The sequence below is a fragment of the Tamandua tetradactyla genome, chromosome 9, assembly GCF_023851605.1.
Source record: "Tamandua tetradactyla isolate mTamTet1 chromosome 9, mTamTet1.pri, whole genome shotgun sequence".
Taxonomy (NCBI): Eukaryota; Metazoa; Chordata; class Mammalia; order Pilosa; family Myrmecophagidae; genus Tamandua; species Tamandua tetradactyla.
In genome coordinates this window covers 111,128,167-111,150,618 of record NC_135335.1, presented here as the reverse complement: position 1 = coordinate 111,150,618, position 22,452 = coordinate 111,128,167, and positions in this window count along the sequence as shown.

Genomic DNA, 22,452 nt, shown 5'->3' with positions numbered 1-22,452 from the left:
GTTTCCATTAAATGTCAGCTACTGTGCTAAGTGCCAAGAACAAACAGTGAGCAAGGCTGCCATTCCTACTTTCTAGGAATTTACAGTCTAGATGTAGGAAAGCTTTATAAAGGTGAGTACAGGGTTAACTTCCTTACTATGAGGAAACAAGAAGTGGGAACAAAGGCATGGAAGAATAAGCTAACCTGGCACCGTGGGGTAAGGACAAGTTGTTTGGTTTGGCAGGCGTGTGGTGTAAATGGTGAAGAGTCAAGAAATGAGGCTGAAGGGAAATGTGAGGACCAGATGACGAAGGGCCCTTTCTAAGGAGTTTTGGGTTTATTCTGAAGTGAAGGGAACTACTTATATATTTCAAGCAAGGGGGAGAACTGGTGAATCCATTTTAGGAAAATTTATCTGGAGGATAGACGTGTTTGGAAAGCAGATAGTAAGTCATGAGGCAATCACAGCAAGCAGGGTGCCGTGTGCTGAGGTCTGAACTAAGGCAGGGGAGGTAGGAGTGGAGAGAAGGATAAAAATGTGGGCGATACTGAACAAGTAGGAATGATAGAATACTGGGTGTATCAGATGAAAGAGACATAGGATTTAACAATATCTTCCAGTATAAGAGAGTAAATCTAGCTTTAAAAATATATTCCATGAGATACTCATGCAATTTATAAATGGAATTTTTCAGAAGGAAATTGGAATCACTTGCTGACAAAGGAGCTCTGGGCTGAAGACAAATACTTTGGGGTTTGAAGTCTTGCTGGCATGAGCTTTGGGGATAGTCCAATACTTAAGGAGCTGGCAGAGAAAAAAAAAGTATTCCCAAAGACTTCCGCGAGAGAGCTGCTAGGAGGGTGGTGAGCATTTCAGGGCAGGATTGGGTAATGCCCTGCTAGTTCATGCTAGGAGAAACTTTCTAGAAGGGTAAATGGGTAAATGTTGTGGAGAAATAATGTAAGATGTGATTTAATGACTAGGTATGTATTAATATCTATAGGAAGGGCAGTTTTGGTGGAGAGGTGGGGGTGGGATGGAAGAAATGCTAACGCGTGCTGTAGAATGAGCAGCTTAAATGAAAAAAAAAAATCTGGCCAGTAAATTATTGCTTTAAAAAGTTTGGCTGTGAAGGCAGGAAGAGGCAGTGACAAGGAGCTTTGGATTATAGAATGTAATGCAGATCATACACAGGGAGATTAGATTCTATACTTTCAACTTATTTGTCTAATTCTCTATTCTTAGTACTGTATCATATCCTTTTGAGATGGAAATATACAAGAATCTATTTAAATATTTTTTTGTGAATGAGAGGGAGGGGCAAGGGGTATGGTATGCATGAGTTTTTTCTTTTTTCTTTTTATTTCTTTTTCTGGAGTGATGCAAATGTTCTAAGAAATGATTGTGGTGATGAATACACAACTAAGTGATGATATTGTGAGCCATTGATTATACACCAAGTATGGATTGTTCGTATGTTAAGAGTGTTCGTGTTTGTATGTTGTTTTGTTTTGTCAATAAAAATAAAAAAAAATTGTGGTTAATGCTACTCAATCTACTGAACCCACATTTATCAGGTAGAAATTTAAGGGCCTCTGCTAGTTCTATGCAGTGTTTTTGCCTTTTATGAGGAATTAGCAAGACTTATGATTAAACAACAATGCAATAGGTATTGAAATGTATGACTTGATAAAGGTTGAATGTCTGTTGATTCTATTTTTGGCATATATTATTTTCTATGAAAGAGTAATAATGTGGCTTCCTTATTATGGGGGTTTGACAGGGTTCATCAAAAGTTATAGAAATTAGCCCAAGAATTTGGAAAATCTCTATAGGGAACTCTGACTTAGTTCACTAATTTACTGATATCTGGAACTTTTTGGTCCTATCCTATGGAATGAATTCAGAAGTATATGAGCTGTGACATCTCCTTGTAAGCTCAGCTTTAACCTAATGTGCTGTTTTCCAGTAAAGAAGAACCAGTGGTTTGAGTGTGACATAGTCTGAACAGGTTTTTGCAAATGGGGTGCCAAACGCTCTCATGTGAGTCTAATGTAGACCTTCTACTGTGGGTGTATAGGAGGTCAGGTCAGCAGAAAGGAGACACGTACATACCCCATGCTGACACTCCAGCACTCTGATTTGCCAGGAGTTTTCCCAATCTATTCCCAGGGATGACACTGCTTCTGCCTTGAGTTTGTGGATTTTTTTTTCCCCCTGAGAATTATTTGTTTTTTTTTTTTCTCCCTTTCCTATTTCAGTGGTTTTAACAAATGTCATGTGGCAAAATGTATCACTGCTCATGACTGGGCACAGTTTCTATCACCCAGTAGGAGAAACTATACTGGCAGCGTTTGCCTCATATGCATTTATCCTTCTGGAATCTGACCTTCCACGTTTCTATGTGCAAATTCATTCAGAAGTGTCTGCCAGTTCTTACACTGTGAGGCAGCTTCTTTACTCCATGAATCTTTAAACATCTAAATAAGAAGGCAGCTCTGGTTACTAGATACCTTTTTAAAGAGAAAAAAACCCTGTTCTTTTGGATTTTCACACCAGTAATCCTTATCTCTTTTAAAGAAAGAGACTCCAGTATTAAAAAACTCTTTTACATTTGGCTTATCACAGTCATTGGACTGTTGAATCTGATTCAAAAGGTTCAAGTTAAGGGACTGCTGTGAAAGCTGTTAAAATATCATTTGCATCCAATTAAATATTGTATCCTTAAGGAATTTAAATAACAGCTCAGCAAAGGCAGACTTGGAGAGACTTGGTGTACACTTTTGGGGCCAAATCCTATAAGATTGGAAGAACTGATATCTTTGCTTTGCTTTGCCGAATTGAATTACTTCTTGGTGGTCAGTGAATTTCTTATTTCAACTTGTGTGATACTGGTGAAACTTACTCTCGGTGAAGTACTTCTGTGTGTTATAAAACAACGAAGGTCTTGGCCTCTGATTTTAAGCAACAATGGTCTATGTTTTAGACTCTCATGTGAGGTAAAATTTACAACAGCAAAAGAAAAGTCACTGGCAGAGTCCCCAGGAATAGGCAAAAAGAATGAATTGTGGGGAAGAAGAGGTAATGCTAGGGTTTAGGGCAGTCAGAATTATGCATTAAAGAGCTGGTCGTTTAGGTGCAGTTTAGCCTTGACAAAACCGAGATTAATCCCCAAATAGTCTCAGAAATCTGTTGTCTGCAGTGTCTTGAAGATGTAACAGAGATGGAGACAGAGGTCTCTGAGATGGGCATTCAGGATTATAGTGAGGAAAAGTAATGGACGCCTTTGCCCTGTTGAAAACAGTATTGCTAGTCATTACTTTCCTGAGGATATGTCAGAGGGTCAAAAGACAAATTTGAGTTGAGTTTACAAATTACAGCATTTTATTTGGGACTCCAAAAGGAAGCTGGTTCACTTGCAAAAATGGAAACAGCTTCAAGCTTCCAGGGATGGCAAGAGATTTTTATAGCTGTAGAAAGGAAGTTAGCTTGAGTCTTGTTGACTGGGTGGGGTTTGTTGGTCTCAGCGGCCTGCTTAGGGCAAGTGGGCTTTATTTCCTAGTGGATTAAATTTAGTGATCAAAAGCTTTCAAGAGGAAATTTAAGAGGCATTTCAAAGAGGAAGTAGGGTACTCTTTTTATTGTTGTTGTTGTTTGGCTCTGGGGGAGCCCCATAGTTTTTCTTATGTAACTTTATCAAAAAGGCAGGATAGCCTGAAATATGAAGGTATGAGTCTATTATTTTCTCATTACCTATTACTTCCTCATTATTTGCTCAAGTTTAGTTACAGATTTAGTGTTTAACTTGAGAGCTTGGTATGTTTTTCTTCTGAAAATTGAATCAATATGCAAATTGATTTTGTAAATCATGAAATTAAAGTAATTTTAGAATTGAGTAATCTATTCCAACCTTCACACTTTGTTGATTAAGAAACTGAGGCCCAGAGAGATGGTTACAGGTCAAAGGACACTCAAAAATTCAATGGGAAATGCGAAGAAGTAACGATTTGGGATTTTGACTATCACCTATTTCTCTTTCCACTACTTCCCGCTGCCACACACCCAGATTCCATATGCGTATTTGTGTGTACAAGGGATGTGTCACAAAGCTGGTTAGTATTTTGGTTTGCTAAAGCTGCTGGAATGCAATATACCAGAAATGGGTTGGCTTTTACAAAGGGGATTTATTAGCTCATGTGTTAACAGTTCTAAAACCATGAAAACATCCAAATTAAGGCATCGGCGGGAGGATACCTTCACTCAGGAAGGGCTGATCATGTCCAGGGTTTCTCTGTTAGCTGGGAAGGCATGTGGCTGGCCATCTCCTGGTCCTTTGCTTCTGGGCTGCATTGCTTTCAGTGTCTGATTCCAGTGGCTTTCTATGTTGGCTCTCCAAGCACCTGCAAATGTCTGCAGCTAGGTGTCTGCTCTGTATGTCAGCTCTTTTAAGGACTTCAGTAAACTAATCAAAACCCACTCCAAATGGGCAAGGCCACCTTTCCATGCAAATCATCTAATCAAAAGGTCCCACCTACAAGAAGTTGGGTCACACCTCCATAGAGACAACCAAATCGAAAGATCCCACCCACAATAAGTCTGTACCGAAAAAAGAGCATGGCTTTTCTAGACTACACAACACTTTCAAACCAGCATAGTTAGTAATGTTTAAATGTCCTGTGATGCTTGTGTAGGAAGCTTTAGACTACTCAAAGATGACAAAGTGAGAAGACCACTTTTCTCCCCAAAGTATTATACATTAAACCTTCCTATATGCAAATAGGAATTTGCTTCAAGGAAGAAATTTGTTTCAAGTAAACATAACTTTTAGACTTCATAGCTGTAGTCTTTTTTTCTCTTTTCCAGTCTAATCATTTATTTATTTACTTACTAATTTTGCTATTGGTGGTAATGATGATTTCTTGAGATCAGACAATCCATTACAGCACTGAATGTAAATTGTTATATTCATAGTGAACTTGAGGAAGCAGTATGGAGGAAGAGGAATATAATGACATCTAATTGTATATCAAATATTTAATTTTACGGGGTATTTTTTTCATACATTATCTCCTATAGTCTTTTCAATAATATTGTGAGGCAGATATGTTCGGTCATATTTTATATATATCGAAACTGAGTATCAAAAAGGTGGAATATCTTGCTTAAATCTAACCAGGCACCTGATACAGAGCTGATGGTTGATATACTTTTGTTGCTTTTATTTTATACTCATCTGGCCTCATAGTCTGCAGAGGCCATACAGTGAGGACAGATCTCATTCCTGGGAACAGACATCGCCTCAACTTCTTGCATAGTGATGCAGAAGGGAATTCTGTCTAACTCCTTTTTCTGTGTGTGGAAACAGTGAATTCTTGATGCATGTTTCTAAATTTTGCCTTCTCTTTCGGGTTCCTCAAGTTACTGGGTTGCCCTCAGTGAGTGTTAGGCAGCTTGCACTTCAGTACTCTTCTGATAGTGCTTCTTTCTTCTTCTCTTTTCTAGAGCATCTCCTTCCCTCTTACCTCACATTCCCCCATTCTCCAAGGACCACTGAATCAAGGTGTTAATGCCTGTTTCTCTCATCTCAAATGACATTTATATTTTTTAAATGGTCTTTAATAGTGAGGACCATATCACGGTGGAAAACTCATGTATTGAAGAACAGGGAAGATATCTCCAATAAGCATCACTCAGGAATGAGCAGCAGTGCATTGTTGGGGATTTCCTTGACTACCTGAATGAGTGGTTATAAATAAAATAAAATAAAAATAGAAAAGTTTATCATCATTGATATTGGAAAGAGCTACAGAACTCGTTTCTTCTTTTAATCTGTTCAGCCCTGAGATGAGATCCTGAAATATAACTTTGCTCCAGTGTTCCCATAAACCATGCTATGGCAAATTGACGTGGAGTCTGTATTTCTCTTACATATAATGTGTTAAGGTAAAATACTTCATTGTAGTCTATTTTTGTGGCATCACGGAATTGCTTTATTGAGTGAAAATGAAAGAGAAAGATATGGTAAAATCATTGCGTGTCACACCATTGTGTGCATGATGTCTGCAGTTGTGTGGCTTGGGAAGGTGTGGTAGGAAGAATGCTGCCCCCAAAGATGTCATATCTTAATTATCAGAACATACCTTACCTGGCAAAATGACCTTTGCATATGTGATTAAGGTTAAGGACCTTGAGAAGGGGAGAGCACCCCAGATTCTAAATTAGATTCAATCTCATCATGAGTTCTTAAAAGCAGACAACCTTCCTTGCCTGCAGAAAACAGGAGAGGTGGTACCATACAGGATTCAGTCTGTACTTTGTGGCTTTGGAGATGGAGTGAGGCCATGAGCCAAGTAATTCTGGAAAAGGTAAGGAAGTAGATTCTCTTTTAGGGCTTTCAGAAAGGAATGCAGCATTGCCGATACCTTGATTTTAGCCCACCGAGACCCATGTTATACTTCTGACCTGCAGAACTGTAACAGAAGGGGATTGGAGAGGTGCATTGGAATTTCAAGTGAATATGATTAATTGTCGTATAAGGTAAAGAATAATAGTTAACACTTTTTAATGCCTTTTATGCATCATATACTTTTCTACATTCATTAACTTTCAAGAACCTGATGTCTTCTTTTATTAATTTAATTTTGCAGAACAGAGAGCTAAGACAGAGAGGTTAGTTAACTTGCCCAAGGTCACACAGTTGGTACTTGGTGAACTGGGATTTGAACCCAGACTGTATGGATACAGAGTTTTAGCTTTAGAATCATGCTATGTGTCCATGCTCCTAACCAGTATCCCAAAAGCTATCATTACTCCCATTTTATAGATGGTGAGAGTACTTTGGTTTCACCAAAGTGAAAACAAAGAAGTTTTGTTTCTTGTCCTTTCTTCCTTCCTTCCTTCTTTGCTTCCTTCCTTCCTTCCTTGCTTCCTTCCTTCTCTCGTCTCTTTCTTTATAATAAGCTGGAGAATTTGTCATCAGGACGATGCATTATTGTCTCTTTGTCTCTCTAAACATTGGAAAAAAGGGAAACTTTTGAACTGAAACGGTGTTCTTAGCACATTCGAAGGACTGATGCAACCATTTGTGATCAACTAGTTTGTTGGCATCTTAGCCATGTTGCACTTTTTATTAGGTCATCTTTTCTCTTAAACAAAAACCAAACCCCCCAAAAATAAACAAAAAAATTGTGTTAAAGTGTGCAAATAATGCATACTTATGAACTATTTTTGAAATGCAGAATGTAGAATGAAAAGTATCACTTCATATTTACCACTCAGAGACAAACATTTTATGACTTTCTTTTCTGTCCCTCTTTCCCTTTCTCTTGGCATAATTTTACATAGTTGAAAAAATTATATATGAAATTATATATGCATATTATCCTGCCTTTTCCATTAACTGGGAGGCATAAACATTTTATCATGTGACTATAAACTTTTTATAACATTCAATGGCAGTGTAAATATTTTATCTCTAGTAATATAATTACTTAAGTATTTACCTATTATTGGAAATGAATAATATTATTTTTCTACTATGAATAAACTACAGTATATAGGATAAACTTTATGTCTAATTTTTTTCTATTTCAAATTTTATTCTCAAACTAGAGTTCCAGAAGTGAAATTATCATATCAACAGGTATCAACATTTTGCCCTATTGCTTTTCGGATAGGTTATATCAATTTACATTTCAATTTATAGTGTAGGAGAGTGTTCATTTTGCTGCAATCTCACCAGCATAATTAATTAATTTTAAAAACTGCTATTCTAATGTAGAAAATGTTTTGTCAAAATAATGGCCACTTTAGATTTTTCACACCAATCCTACCAGTGTGAAACAAAACAAAACAAATAATTCTCATTTATTTATTTTATAAAAACAATAGCCCTCACTCAAGTATAAATCATAAAATACCTGCAGAAAAATGGGATTTCTTATCGACTAACTGAATCAGAAGTCAAATTGACATATTTTCCTGAGGAAACTGAACGTGGAAGAAAATTGATGCAAATTAGGCAGTTACTAATGAGGGTAATTAAAAAAAAAAGAAAAAGGTTGGTTTACCAAGATCTTGGAATAGACTGAGAATTAAGTAAATCAAGCCTAGACAGTTATTTTCTTTAAATGTATTTTAAAAACCTTTTTGCTTCCATGTATTTGTCACTTCTTAGCAATACTTTACTGAATCAAATTTATAGGTTATAATTATTATAAAGAGGTCTCTGTTTTAACCCTTTGGCTCTAGTTTTATGTTGGGGTTGTTACCTTATGCGATCTTTGTTTTGTTATTTTTTGCTTTAGCAGAACCTATATCTTAGTTTTCCAGGACTGCTATAGCAAATACTTTAGACTGGTTGGTTTGCTTAAAAAATGGTGTGCTGGGCTGAAGTTACTATGCACCCCAGAAAAGGCTGTGTTCTTTTAAACTATTCCTGTGGGTGCAGACCTACTGTGTGTGTGACCTTTTGATTAGGTTGTTTCAATTGAGATGTGACCCACTCAATTCAAGGTGGCTCTTAATCCTTTTACTGGAGTCCTCTGTGAAAGAGCAAATGACAGAAAAAGTTGAGAGAACGTAGAGAGAAAAAGCCTTGTAAAAGCTAAGAAAGGATCCACAGATACTGCGAGAGGTGAGTGGGAGAAAAGTCCTGGATAAGCTAAGACAGGATCTGCAAGACCCAGAGAGGAAGTCACCAGAACCGGAGCTGAAAGCAATGAAACTTGAGAGCAAAGGACCAGCAGATGCTGGCCATGTCCCTTCCCATGTGACAGAGATGTCCCAGATGCCAGCAGCCTGTCTTCAGAGTCCAGGTATCATCCTGTTGGTGCCTTAATTTGGACATTTTCATGGCTTAAGAACTGTAATTGTAAGGTAATAAATCCCCCTTGTAGAAACTTACCCATTTCCATATATTGCATTCCAGCAAGTTTAGCAAACTGAAACAAAGAGGAATTGATTTTCTCACAGTTCTGAGGGCTAGAAGTGTAAAATCAAGGTATCAGCAGGGCCTTACACTCATTGAAGTGTGTAGCGTTCAGGTGGTGGCTGGTTAATAATCCATAACTCGGTCTCTGTCTCTGTCAGATGGTTGCTGTGTCCTATTCTCTGTGTCCATATATTCTCTTCTTATAAGGATTCCACTCACATTGGTTAAGGCCCATCCTCATTCAGCTTGGTCTCACCTTAACTAATAACATCTTTAACTATCCTATTCACCTCCTCAGGACCAGGGGATAGGGTTTAACCACATCTTTGTGGGGTGGATAATTCATTCTCTAACATCCTAACATTGCATTGCAGGTATCATAGAGATGTTAGTCTAATTGATAGCAATTAAAGCTTTGGAGACAGAGTTTGGTTTGAAATCATAGCATTATACTTACCAACTCTGTGTTCGTGACTGAATTATCTATTTCCTCAATAGATAATTCCTTCTATTTCCTCAATAGATAATTCCTTCTATTTCTTCAGTTTCTTTCTCTATAAAATTGAGATAATAATAGGACCTACATCTTATGGTTGGGGGGATTAAAAGGGTATTGCAAAGCACTTAGTACAATGTCTGCTGAAGGTTGAGCAAATAATAGTTATTCCACTATCATCCTTATCGTCACATTACTGTCCTCTAGCACTCTGATTCTGCTTGTCCCATGTGTTATTTCTGCTTTAACTGAAAGGTCTAGAAACTCTATCTGTCACCCCCTTGTTTAATGTTCATCAAGTACAGAAAAAGTCTAAATGCAAGGAGTTTCCATGGTTGTGATGGAAGACATGATGAATAAATAAGCAGATAAATACTTAGTATGCCAGATTATAGTATTAGAAAAAATAAAACAAAGGAAAAGGGACTGGGAAGATGAGGTTGGAGTGGGGGTAATATGGGGGAAGGTCGATTCTTATTTATACAAAGTGTTAAAAAACCTCTGACAAATGACATTTGAGTCTTGAACAGAATGAGAGAGAAACTCACATGGATTTCCACAGAAGGAAACATGCCAAACAGAGGAAACCTGCCTGGCATGTTCAAGAGTCAGTGAGGAGGACCATGTGGCAGGAGTTGAGTAAACAAAGGGAAGAGTAGAAGGAGATGTGGTCAAAAGGGTGGTGTAGTTCCTACCGGTCCTGGTAGGCCCGTAGAAAGGCTTTAGGTTTTATGCTGAGGGAGAACGATGGGAACCCACTGGAGAAAAGTGAGCAGAGGAACAGGCAAAGGCACAGGAAGAGGACCAGTTAGGGGATGGCATGTCAGTAATCCAAATGATAGATAGTCATGGCGCTTGGACCACAGTGTAGCAGTGACAGTGGGAGAGAGAATTGGTTGGATTTTGGATATATGTGAATAGCTTCATGTTTTTAATGGACTGACCTTACAAATGACTGAAAATTCAACCAATAGTCCATTCTTTTCTCCAGTAGCCTTTTCTTGTAACAATATTAGAATAATTCTCTCATTGTCTTTCATATCCCTTCTCCATCATCTTCTAACTACTTATAGCTTTAGGTCTTTGGTTTCTCCTCCAAGAGCTTGGAGAACTTTTGATGAGCATCTGAAGGCCCATTTGGCACTCTTACCTTTGTTTGGCCATGAGCAGATGCTGAGGTTTATACCTCCCTAGTTTTTCCAGTTGAACTGGAGGTTGGCTTATCTTCTTTGTGGTTGGTTTATGACTTCCAGCATGATTTTGCTGAGGCATTTTACCACATTAAGTAGAGAAGTGCTTCATCTTATTTGGGGACTGATGATAGTACATGATGGTGGGAAAGCCTTTTCAATGGTCCCTAAACTAAAAATGTACATTTGAATGAATTCAAGTAGAATTGGGGGTTTATAGTGTACAGATTTTATTGTAGATTTTATGCAAAAAAGGACAGGCATTGTGAACCCTCTGCACCTGAGAAGTGCATAAGCTATGTAGCAGAATTGAGGTTTGTCAATTCCTTTTTCACTTTTGTATTCTTTTGGTCTTTGTGTATTTGATTCATATACTTGTGCACAGGATTGGTGTCTTCTCGTGTCCCTCTCTCTGGTATTTGATACATATCAAGTAACCAATAACAATGATATATTAGTGAATATATGTAACTATGTTTTATTAGTGAATATGTGTTAAAGCAGTCACTTGCTGTTCCTTCTCCATGGAAAGTTTTTCCTCAGGACTTTTACATGACTTATTCCCTCACTGCATTCAGGTCTCTACTCAACTATCACCTCATCTGAAACACCTTCCTTGGCCATCTTTCTAAAATAGCATCCCCCACATCAGTTGCTAACCCTTTACTCTCATTTGGATATTTTTATTTGTGTTTTTACTTGTGTCTTTGTCCATTAACAGAAGGCAAGCCCCAGGAGACCTTGGATATAGTTGTCTCCATGTTGTATATGCAGAGATTAGAACAGTGCCTGGCTCAGAGTAGTGCTCACAAATAGTATTGAATGAATGACACAAAATTGAATGAGGTGCATTCCCTGCCCTCAAGAGACTTAAAGAATAATGGGTAACAAAAATATTTGATGTTTATAATGTGAAATGGGCAATTACATGTGGCCAGGAGAAACTCTTAAAATACAGGAAAAGGTACACATCACTCTATTTGGAAGGAAGCAGAGGGGGCTGAGGCTTTGAATATGAGCTATGCTGCCTGCCCTTATTTGGTTGAAATCTACATATTGTGTATTTGGGAATATAAGCTACAGCAACCAGAGGCTGCCTGGGTTGCTCACTCACCTTCTTTTAGCATTGCACATGTACTGTTTGGAGAAAGGAAAATAAGCATGTCGTGAATAGTCATAATTTATTCCAGGGAGTGTGAACAGTGGCATCCAAATCCTATTGAAGAAACCAAGCCAGGCAACTAAACATTTGAATACTGCTCCTTTAGAATCATCCTTAAAGGGTTGGTAACCAAGCAGTCTCTATGGAAGCAGGTGTGCACTCATTTTGGATTTATGACTAGAAGTATGTGCCTCTGCCTGGGGTCAATACTTTCCTTTGCACCTACAGTGCTGCCCAAGAACAGACAGAGTGTGCACTCTGCAACACTCACAGCCATTAGCAGGCAGCAGTAACTGTGTCTCCATGCAGGAAGAGAGCCAGAGTTTCTGAGTGGGTTTCAGTATAAATATATTTCTTGGATCTGTTTTTATAGCTATTTCTAGCCATCAGGAGATGCTTGAAGAGTAGCATATCATTCAAAGATCAACTAGTTGACTACAGCTGAAAATGCTTCTCCCACCCTGCAGACATGGGCAAGAATCCAGACTCTAGACAGCCAGCACTGAAGATGGCACAGTTATCCTCCCTTTAACTTACAGTGCTTTGCATGAGTTTTGCACCCTTTCTATGACTGGCTGAGTAAAAAACTTCAAGATCATTCTCTAAATATTCTGTGCAACAAATTGTTTGAAGACCAAGAGTCAGACTGTCTTTATTGCCAGAAAAGCTATTCATTGAAGCTTCCAAATTATTAAAATTAATTCAATGAACTACAGAATCAAAAAGACTGACAAATTAAGGAAATGAACTGTTTTCATTTGGTAATACTGCTGGAATGCAATATAACAGAAATGCATTGGCTTTTGCAAAGGGAATTTATTAAATTACAAATTTACAGTTCTAAGGCTGTGAAAATGTCCAGATTAAGACATCCAGAGAAGGATACCTTGACTTTGAAGAAAGGCTGTGGCATCTGGAATGCCTCTGTCAGCTGGAAAGGCATGGCTGCCTCTGCTGGTCCTTGTTCCTGATCGTTGCTTTTAGCTTCTGGCTGCAGTGACCTTCTCTCTGAGTGTCTGTGGGTCCTCACTTAGCTTCTCCGGGGCAAAATCTGGATTTCACCTCTTGGCTTTACATCTCCAAATGTCTGTGTCTACTCTGAATTCTCTCTGTGTTTCTGTCTTCAATTCTCTTCATACAGAGCTCCAGTAAAAGGATGAAAACCACCTTAAATAGGCAAGTGCCTGCCTAATAATCAAAAGTTCCCACCCACAATTGGGTAGGTCACTTCTCCATGGAAACAACCTAATCAAAAGGTTCCACCCACAAGATTGGATTAGAAAAACATTTTTTTTTTGGGGGGGGTACATAACAGTTTCAAACCAGTACATGAACTACAACAGATCTCACAGCATTACGGCTATAAGCTAAAAGATGTTAAGCTGTGACAGAGCAGTAAAAAGGGAGTCAGGAAATTTGACATCTAGATTTGAACTGGACATTAGCTGGATCTGGGACACTGATACATCACTTAACCTCCTTGGGTCTCAGTTTGCTCTTTAATAAAATGAGAGGTTTTGTCTAGGCCAGCACTGTTCAATAGAAACTTCTGCTATGAAGGAAATGTTCGATATCTGCCCTGTCCAATATGGAAGTCAATTTGCCACATGTAGCTTTTGAATACTAAACGCCAGTGCCACTAAAGAACTAAGCTTTTAATTTATCCACTAGCCATAGCAGGTATTTGTGTGAATTGCTTACTCATAATCTGAGACCTTCCTGATTATGTATATAACTTTTATGGGGAGGCAGAATTATTTTCTCACTATAAATGTTAAAAGTCAGATATACCTACTAGTCTAGCCTCTTTACTGTGAGGAGGGACACATGGCTTAGGCTTAAATAATAAAATACACCACCCTAGTTTTTGAAATGGAGGTTAGTGGCAAAAAAGAAGCAGAAGTAGAGGAGAATTGTATTCTGGAATGATGGAAGCTTCTGTGACAATAGCAACATCAAGTGTCCAGGGCAATGGTGGGTTATTTATTGTTCGGAGATGGTGATGGTATAAGTTATGCTGTCCTTCACTCAATATAGTGGCAATAGATTCCTTCCCTCATTGGTTTGTTTACATGATTTTGTCTGGGAGCTTACTGCTATGAAGACTCCCTTACTTGTGACTATTTTCAAGGCCAGTTCATCAAATTCTTGAGAATTCTAAAAACTGCCAATATATTTTCTATAAATCATTTTTGCCACTTAAATCTGAACTATTCCATTTTGGTGGCTTGTGACCATGACCTCTATGGAATATAATAGGAGAAGGGGAAACAGACATTTAATTAATAGTTATAGTATAATGTGTACATTGATTCATATATGATAGTGTCCAGTAAACAGAAAGGGCGAGTTAGTGATTCTGGAGAGGGGACACAATGGCAGGCTTTAAAACTGGTGATAATTCACCTGGGTCTTCAAGGATAGGGCTTTGCCTTATAGAAATGGAGGAAACATATAATAGAAGACAGAATGTGCAAAAACACAGCATTGTGATAGGGCATGCCACGTTTGTCCAAATGTAGGGATTTCGGTACATTGGGATGGGATAAAAAGTAAAGCTAAAAAGACAGGTTGGGGCTCTATGAGGGAATTTTGACTTTGTTATTTAGGCCACAAGGATTGTGATCATTAGGTTCTGCTGTCAACTTGGCTAAATGATGCTGCCCAGTTGACTGGTCAGGCAATCACTGGCCTGACTGTTGCTACAAGGATATGTCATGGCTGGTAGATAAACTGGAAGGCTGGTGTATTAAGTCATCAGTCAGTTAATTGCATCCGTGGCTGATTATATGTGTAATTAACTAAAACTTTCTCCCACAATGAGATAATCCAATCAGTGGAAGGCATTTAAGGGAGAAGAGAGACTGTTTCACTGTTTCTACAGCCAGTGAGCCTCTCCTGTGGAGTTCATCTAGACCCTTCCTCAGACCTTTCAGTTTCATAGCCTGCCCTACAGATTTTGGACTCTTCTATTTCCATGGTTCCAAGAGACACCTTTATAAAGCTCAAATTTACAGATCTCTTCTGTTGGTTCTGTTTCTCTAAAGAACCTAACACAGCTTTGCACCAGGAGTAGGGTATGTCGAGATATCCCATCCTAAGATGAAGAATAAGCTGTTGTATCTGGCCCCTCCTACAACCAAAAAAGAGGCACAATGCTTAGTTGGCCTTGTGGCAAATAGGGATGCTGTCTAGGGCATTTGGCATGCCTATATAGGAGGTATAGTCCCTGAGAATTTTGAAGCCTTACCGTCTGCTACAGATAACTACTCTTCTTTTGAGAAATAGCTTTTAGCCTGCTACTGGGCCTGAGTAGAGACTGAACGCTTAACCATGGGCCACTAAGTTACCATGAGACCTGAGTTGTCTATCATGAGCCGGTTGTTGTCTAGCCCACCAAGCCATATAAAGTTGGGTGTGCACAGCAGCACTCCATCATAAAATGGAAATGGTATATTAGAGACAGGGCTCAAGCAGATCCTGAATGCACAGTTAAGTTACATGAGGAATTGGCCCAAATGCCCATGGCCCCCACTCCTGCCACATTACCTTTTCTTTCCCAGAACAGAGCAATGGCCTCTTGGAGAAATCCTTACAGTCAGTTGACTGGTGAAGAGAAATCTTAGGCCTGGTTTACAGATGGTTCTGCATAATATGCAGGGACTTTCTGGAAGTGGACAGGTGCAGCACTACCATGCCATTCTGGAATGTCCTTAAAGGGCAGACATAAAGGAAAATCCTTCCAATGGACAGAACTTCAAGCAATGCACCTGGTTGTTCATTTTGCTTGGAAGGAGAACTGGCCAGAGGTGCATTTGTATATTGACTCCTGGGCTGTGGTTTGGCTGGATGGTAGGGGACTTTGAAAGAGCATGATAGGAAAATTGGTGGCAAGGAGGTCTGGGGAAGAGGTATGTGAATAGACCTTTCTGAGTGGGCAAAGAACTTGAAGATATTTGTCTCCCATGTGAATGCTCACCAGAGGGTGACTTCAGCAGAGGAAGGTTTTAATAATCAAGTGGATAAGATGACCCATTCTGTGGACACAAGTCATCCTCTTTCCTCAGCCACTTCTGCCATTGCCCAAAGGACTCATGAACAAAGTGGCCATGGTGGTAGGGGTGGAGGTTATTCATGGACTCTGCAGCATGGACTTCTACTCACCAATGCTGACCTGGCTATGGCCACTGCTAAGTGCCTAATGTGCCAGCAACAGAGACCCATACTCAGTCCTTGATATGGCACCTTTCCCCGAGGTGATCACCCTGCTACTTAGTGGCAGGTTGTTTATATTGGACCGCTTCCATCATGGAAGGGGTGACTTGATCTAACTCAAATAGACACATATTCCAAATATGGGTTTGCATTTCCTGCATGCAATGCTTCCAAAAAAATTGCCATCTGTGGAGTTATAGAATGCCTTATCCACCATCATGGTATATTCCACACAGCATTGCTTTGATCGAGGAATGCACACAGCAAATGAAGTGTGGGAATGGGCACATGCTCATGGAATCTCTGGTCTTATCGTGTTCCCCATCATCCAGAGGCAGCTGTTTTGATAGAATGGTGGAATGGCCTTTTGAAGACCCAATTACGTTGATAACTAGGTGGCAATACCTTTCAGGGCTGGAGCAGTATTCTCCAGGAGGCTGTGTATGTCATGAATCAGCATCCACTGTAAGATGCTGTTTCTCCCATAGCCCTGATTCAAGGGGTGGAAACAGGAGTGGCACCTCTCACTATCACCCCTAGTGATCCACTAGGAATATTTTTACTTTCTGTCTCTGAAATCTTAAGCTCTGCTGGTTTGCAGGTCTTAGTTCCAAAAGGAGAGTGCTCTTTCCAGGAGACACAACAATGATTCCATTGAACTGGAAATGAAGACTGCCATCTGGCCACTTTGGGCTTCTCATGCCACTAAATCAACAGACACAAAAGGGATTATTGTTCTGTCTGGGGTGATTGATACTGATTCTTAAGGGGAAAGAAGACTGCAACTACACAATGGAGGGAAAGAGGAGTTTTCCTGGAAGACAGGAGATCCCCTAGGGTGTCTCTTAGTACTACCATGCCCTGTGATTAAAGTCAACAGAAAGCTGCAACAACCCAATCCAGGTAGGACTACCAATGGCCCAGGAAATTCAGGAATAAAGGTCTGAGTCACCCCCACCTGGCAAAGAAGCATGGCCAGCTTAAGTGCTTGCTGAGGGTAAAGAGAATATGGAATGGGTAGTCGAAGAAGGTAGTGATAAGTATGAACTGCGACCATGTAACAAGTTCAGAAATGAGGACTGTGATCATATGAATATTTCCTCCATGTTTTGCTATGAGTACGCTTGCATTTGTACATAAGCAAATATTCTTTTTTCCTCTTATCATATGACATAAGTTGTATTGTTTATGTTATAGTATTTAAGTCATAGGATATGAAATTTAAGAATGAATGTTACTTAAAGACTTGTATCCTATTGTAGTATGTTTCTGGTTGTACATAGAACAGTTGATTATTATTAGGCAAAACATGTCTGTTATTGTGTCCTATTTGGAAATTAAGTGTGTTTCAAGGTGCCAATTTGACAAGGGGTTGATTGTGATGGTTAGGTTCTGGTATCATCTTGGCCAAATGATTATGCCAAGTTGTTTCATCAGGCAAGCACTGACCTGACTGTTACTGTAAGGATATTTCTGGTTGATAAACCAGAAGGCTGGTATATTAGATCATCAGTCAAGTGATTGCATCTGTGGTTGATTACATCTGCAGTCAACTAAGGCATGTCTCCCACAGTGAGATAATCCAATTAGTTGAAAGCTTTTAAGGAAAAAGAGAAACTCTTCACTGTTTCTTTAGCTGGTGAGCCTCTCCTGTGGAGTTTGTCAAGACCCTTTAATGGACCTGCCAGCTTCACAGCCTGCCCTACAGATTTTGGACTCTTCCATACCCCTGGTTGTATGACACACCTTTATAAATCTCACATTTATGGACCTCTCCTTTTATTAATGTTTCTCTAGAGAACCCTGACTAACACAAGGGTCCATTAAGTTTCTGGATAGTGTTTTTACACAATCAATTCTGACTTCTGCAGGGCATACTGAAGCAGTGAGAATCTGATGATAAGGAGCTTGGTTAAGAGGTGATTGTAATTTTCGAACGAGGAACCAAGGATGTCATATTTGAGACTTTGGTTTCTTTCCCTCTTCATCTCTCTCTCTTTATATCTTTTTATTTATTTTTGTTCAGTAGTTATGGGATAAATAGAAAGTAGGAATTGAGAACATACTGAATTTTCCATTTTGAGAGATCATGTAGATGTTAACTAAAACAGACCATCAAAGAGCAGGTAGTTTAGAGAAGATATGAACTTCAGCTTTTTTTCTTGTGGGAAATTTGAGGAAATTCTGGAATATCTAAATAGAGATGCAGATATATATGTAGTTCTCAAGGTTAATACAGAAATTGGCATCAGAGATGTGGTGTGTAATCTTGTAGTAGTCATGACCAAAGCCATGAGGTTAGGAGCAGGTGGTGTGCTGAAATAGGAGATGAGGTGACGTATTAGTTTGTTAAGCTGTCAGAATTCAATATACTACAAGTGGAATGGCTTTTAAAAAGGGAATTATTATGTTATAAGTTTATAGTTCTAATGAAGTGAAAGTGTCCAAATTAAGGCAACAGTAAGAGGTTACCTTCACTCAAGAAAGACTGATGCCATTTGGAACACCTCTGTCAGCTGGGAAGGTCTGTGGCTGACATCTACTGGTCCTTGTTCCTGGTTTGTTGCTTCCAGCTTCTGGTGCCAGTAGTTTCCTCTCTGAGAGTCTGTGGGCCATCACTGAGTTCCTCTGGGACACAGCTCTGGGTTTGGCTTGCTTAGCATCTTGTGGGAAGGCACATGGTGACTCTGCTGGGCTCTGCCTGTGTCTCGGCATGTGCTCTTTCTGTGGGCACTCCAAGAGTCTCTAAACATCCATGTCTCTGACATAACTGTTCTCCAAGTATCTGCATCTGCTCTGAGGTTTCTTCAAAATGTTTCTCTCTTTAAAGGACTCCAGTAAAGTAATCAAGACACACCGAATGAGCAGAATCACATTTCCATCTAATCAAAAGGTCACACCAACAAATGGGCATGTCACATCTCCATGGACATAATCTAATGAAAGGTTTCCACCCTACAGTATTGGATCAAGATTAGGCTGCCCCCGCAAGATTGGATCAGAATTAAAATATGGCTTTTCTGGGGTACATAAGAGCTTCAGACCAGCACAGGTGGTTTGCCAAGCTTGGGAAGCACAGAAATGGAGTAGAGCATTTGAGGAGAATAATACAATTCAGAGAGCTGCCCTGAAGAATGGAAAGTTTTCTTGAAAGAAAAACAATTACTTAATTAGTGAAATAATTACTTAAGTCAGTCATAAGCCTAGTTGAGTTTAGAAATCTTTGAGGTTGTATAATTTCTCTAGAATGTATTGCATCTCAGATTCAGGAGCCAAAAAACACATTGTTAAATTGATCTGGGCATGGGCATTAGCAAGGTGGGCATGAGAGTATGTTAACAAATGAAGGGATTATGGCATCTAGTGCAGAGGTGCTGCTCCACAGGGTTAAAAGAGAAGACACATTACAATATAATATAGTGGATGTCAAGGTGTATTCTCTGTGATAGGCTCCAGGACCCAGGCTTAAACAAAAGCTCTGTTTTTATCTAGTTTATATTTTATATCTTAATTTGGGTTTAAAACTTGAAACTAAGGGGAGGTAGAGTTTCAGTTATTAGAAAGTTGGAAACCTGCTCTTTTAGCATAAGAAATAACTTTCTAACAATGACCTACCCTGTAGTGATTTGAATTGCTTAGCAAAAACCAGGAAGGCTATAAGATTTTAGTAGAGTAGGTTCCTCTGTTGTTTGGGGAGACTGAATTAAATCACCTCTGAAGACCTTTTGGCTCTAAACTGCTACAGTTCTAGAAATCACTTTGGGCTTTACAGATCTGCATATTTCATGAGGGATATAGAGAACATATATTCCAGTGATTCACTTAGAAAAATTCTATCAGTGCTCTTCAAATCTTTGTATATATTGTAGAGTCAATCTCTTTCTCTTTGAACCTGAATTCATCCCAGATGAATTTTGTTTAATTTGGACCAGGCATTCTCCACTTGCAGTGTGTTTTGGGACTTCTTTTGGGAATTCTTGAGGATCAGAGATGTTTTCTGGGTCAGCTGGGTTGATCAGTAGTCCCTCTGGTTACCTGACCCTGGTTGTGAATGGGATCTTCACAGTGAGTTTTCTTTGTGAAGTATGGCCTGCCCTTCTCTTAGCCCTTTTATGGTCATGCACAACACTGAAGATTTTTATTCTAGCCATTTTCGGTAGTTAGATTCAGTTGTCAACTTGGCCAGGCGAAGGCACCTAGTTCTGTTGCTGAGGATATGAACCAATGGCATGTGAACCTCATCTCTTGCTGATTACATCTGCAGTTGGCTAGGAGGCGTGCCTGTGGCAGTGAATGATGATTGATTTAATTGGCTGGTGCTTAAATGAGAGAGCTCAACCTAGCACAGCTGAAGCAGCTCAGCATACCTCATCTCAGCACTCGCAGCTCAACCCAGGCCTCTGGAGATGCAGAAAGGCATCACCCTGGGGAAAGTTGTTGGAACCCCGAGGCCTGCAGAGAAGGCCAGCAGAGATTGCCCTGAGCCTTCCCATGTAAGAAAGAATCTCACATGAAAGTTAGCTGCCTTTCCTCTGAAGAACTAATGAAATAAGTCCCCTTTTATTAAAAGCCAGTCCGTCTCTGGTGTGTTGCATTCTGGCAGTTAGCAGACTAGAACACCATTCTAACAAACGTGTTTGGAATGCTGCCTGACACTGATGGATTCCCACTAGAGGATTCTGAAAAGTCTGCTTGGTAAAATTCTCCTGGGCTTTTGTGTGCATATATATCTACTTGCTTCCCAGCAAAGTCAGCATGTGTTGGTACATATCAACATTCACCTTTAAATTTCTGTCTGGCTTAAGATATTTATTCATCAAGTTTCTGAAGATACCATGGATTATTTCATTATATCATTCAGGTTCTTAACAGAAAACAAATGCCACATTAAAACTGAAGACTGTTCAAAGATGTGTTATTTTCAAAGGTAGGTTGAGGTTATAGGAAACCACCAGTGGATGGTGCAGTATCCTGGGGGTAGCAAAAGTGGAGAACCATTAACACCTACAGCAGAAGGAGCATAGCCAACCTGTGCCAGTTGGCAGGGAGGGAGACAGGCAAATGTATATCCCAACTTCTTTCTCCTTCTCCCCTCCATATCTCCTGCCAATAAATGGATACTCAGTTAATAAAAAAAAAATTCTTCAGTCACTTTGTTCACAATGATAGTTGCACTTCAGTAATTAATATGTCCAGCCCAATACATTAGTCAACAGACCTTCATTCTCTGACAAATATTACCTTTTTTTCAAGCCTAAGCTTGCTTTAGGCTTTGAGACCTTCTGTGAGAAGAAGAGTCATTAGTTACCTTCTCTTCCCTTTACACATCTAAAGCCTTTACTTCACCACATCAAATACACTCTGACTTTCCCACTGGAGTGTAAATGCACTCACAGAACAACCACCTTCCCTAAAGAAATTCTCCAGAGCAACCTTCACCTTAGCTGCTCTATAACCTCAAAGTAGGCGAGTTTCATCCAGACACATGGTTAAAATAATGTCTACTCTCTGTATAAATCTAAGTAAATTTGGTAAAGGGAAATCTTTAGAGGACCATACAATAATCTGCTTCACGTTTTATTTCTTTAGTGTTCATTGTTGGGGTAAAGGGAGACTCTACCTTCATGATAAGTGGTTATGTTATCACAATACACATGAATTTCTCTGGACACAAGGTTCTCTGAGCATCTATTAAATAGATATGCTGGCCAGCATGTAAAATGAGATCTCCCTAGAAAGAAACTGATGGTTGTGTCCTTTCACGCCCTTTCTCGTCTGCTTATTCAGCAGCTCTACCCCAGCCCCAGGGCATTCAATGCCCCCACCCTCCTACACAGAACCAGAAGCCTCCCCTTCCTCTTTGTCACACTGATAAGTTACCTGCAGGCCCCCTGTGCTCTGTTCTCTAGAAAGAAATCACTAAAACCATTCAAACCAAGGATTAATGGCACAATCGAGCTTAATAGGCACTCTTGCCACACAGCAGTTTCATTTGAGCGAAAGCTTCCTTGTTACGGTTCGAGGAAGATAAATTAACAATACATTGGACTGATTGAAACTACACACAGGAGTCAAATAGGGATTAAAATATCCATTTTACTGTGAGTAAAGATGAACTAGAGAATTTGTCTTGAATCTAGTGGCTAGAAGGACCGGAGGTTCATTAGGAAAATGTTGTCTCTTCACCCTGCTTTCCTTCCACACGGCACCAAATTCATCACTTGGGAGCCAACTAAGGGGAGCTTCACTTCACAGAGAAGACACTCACCTAGGCAACTGCTTGTCCCACACCTGCCAAAAGTAGAAACAGGGAGTCAGGGTTAGCATATAACCCTGCCAAGGGAGAAATGGGGATTAATGGAGGTCCATACTCTATCTCATCAACCTGATGAGCCATTACTTCTCAAGTGAGACTGGAAGGAAATTTGGATGCACTTAACGCATTATATACAAAGAGTCAGAGGTTTGTGTTTTA